Consider the following 2,259-nt stretch of genomic DNA (forward strand, 5'->3'; position numbering starts at 1 on the left):
TGAGATGAGTGATAGGAGGAGAACCAGGAGAGGATAGCGTCACTGAAGCCAAAGTTGGATAGCGCTTCCAGGAGAAGGGGATGGTCGACGACGTGGTCGACAGCCTCGAAGACAGCTGAGAGGTCGAGGAGGATTAGAATGGAGTAGAGGCTGTTGGCTTCAGCAAGAAGGAGATCATCAGTGGCTTTTCAGAGGGCAGTTTTAGTGGAGTGAAAGGGATGGAAGCCAGATTGGAGAGGGTCAAGCAGAGAATTGGAGGAGAGGAAGTGGAGGCAAAGGGTGTTGATAACTCGCTCGAGGAGTTGGAGAGGAATTGTAGAAGGGAGATGGGACAAGAACTGGAGGGAGCTGTGGGGTCAAGGGAAGGGTTTTTTTAGGATGGGGAGACATGAGCATGTTTGAAAGCAGTGGGAAAGAAGTATTGAAGGGTTAATAGTTGAAAATGGTGGTCAGGGAGGGAAGAAGGGAGGGGACACCCATTTTGATAAAGTGCAAAGGAATGGGGTGAGAGGCTCAGGTGGAGGGGGTGGATTTTGAGAGGAAGCAGGAAATCTCTTGCGATATGCTGGGAAAGATGAGAGAGTTGAAGAAGGGATGGGGGAGGTAGGGACTGAAGACAAGCACTGTACTAAATGCTTGGGAGAATGCAATACAATAATATAGGTAGACACAATGTCGGCCCACGAGGAGATTACTGTCCAGAGGAAAAACAGATGTTAAAATAAATTACAGATAGAGGAAATGGCAGAATATAGGGAAATTTTTACAGGTGCTGTGGAACTGGGTGTGGGGTGAGTATCAAAGTACTTAAGGGCAACAGATCCAAGTGCAAAGGTGATGCAGATGGGACGTTGAAGAGAAAGGGTGAGGAAATGAGGCTGATGCAGTAGTCAAGCCAGAATACGACGTGTTTGAATCAGCATGTTAGCAGTTCGGATGGAGAGGAAGAGGAGGATTTTAGAGACGCTGTGAAGGTAGAACAGACAGGATTTCAGGAGAGACTGAATATGCGGATTGAATGAAACAGATGAGTTGAGGATAAAACCAAGGTCAAGGGCTTGCAAGACAGGGAGGATGGTGGTGTTGTGTCTACGGTGATGAGAAAGTCTGGAAAAGGACAGGATTTGGGTGGGAAGATGAGGCATTCTAGTGCCCGAGGGGCCCCGGGACTCAGAAACACTTGCCTCCTGTTGTTTGCTTCCCTGGAGGGTGAGGCTTCACCCTGGAGGGTGAGACATGGTAGGGGCTGGACCTGTCACCAGGCAGTGGATCAGAACCAGATACTCAGACATCTGCTCTGTGGTGAACACAGAATGGAGCAACATAAACAGGGTATAAAGAAGAAAAACAAATACCATTATGATTTAGGTTAGTGTAGTTGGCTCAGCACCGCAGCTAAACCCTCTTCTCCCCACTTTCCCTCTGCTCCTCACCCTCTCCCGTCCCATCCCCTCAGCACTGTACTCATCCGCTCAACTGTATATATCTTCATTATCCTATTTATTTTGTTAATGAGATGTCCATCACCCTGATTCTACTTATTTGCTATTGTTTTAATGAGATGTTCTTCCCCTCAATTCTATTTATTGCGATTGTTCTTGTCTGTCCGTCTCTCCCGATTAGACTGTAAGCCCATCACAGGGCAGAGACTGTCTCTATCTGTTACTGATTTGTACATTCCAAGCGCTTAGTACAGTGCTCTGCACATAGTAAGCGCTCAATAAATACTACTGAATGAAGAAATGCTCTAAAGATACAATGAAGCAAAATCTCAATAGCTAAGGACGGTTGGAAGATAGCAGCAGAAGGCAGATCAGCACGGAGGGCAGAAATTAGAAATGGGCCAATTGTCTTAGAACAGAGGCTTTGGGAAGATCTCGACAACAAGATTCATGAAAATAGCCCTCGGCACAATGGTGATGAACTATAACAGTGCAGCACAGTTTATTTTTACAAGTACACGATGAGGAAGAAATGGTTAGTCACACATTGGTTTTATTAGACCTAGTCACCAGGAGAAAATAAAAAGTCTCCCCCCTAGCAGCTTCGTCTTTGGACCAATAGGATGGCTAAATAAACATATATATATATGTACATGCATATATATATGTAAATATATCTATATTCATGTGAACTATTGAAAGGCTGTGTGAGCAGTCTTGTTTACTGACTAATTCCCTCTTATTACAGTAACATTTGAGCGGTTCTTAAAGGCCCTCCCTCTAAGTTCTAAATCGACTCAACTCCTTCAGAGAATTT

This window comes from Ornithorhynchus anatinus, chromosome 2 (genome assembly GCF_004115215.2).
Source record: "Ornithorhynchus anatinus isolate Pmale09 chromosome 2, mOrnAna1.pri.v4, whole genome shotgun sequence".
NCBI lineage: Eukaryota > Metazoa > Chordata > Mammalia > Monotremata > Ornithorhynchidae > Ornithorhynchus > Ornithorhynchus anatinus.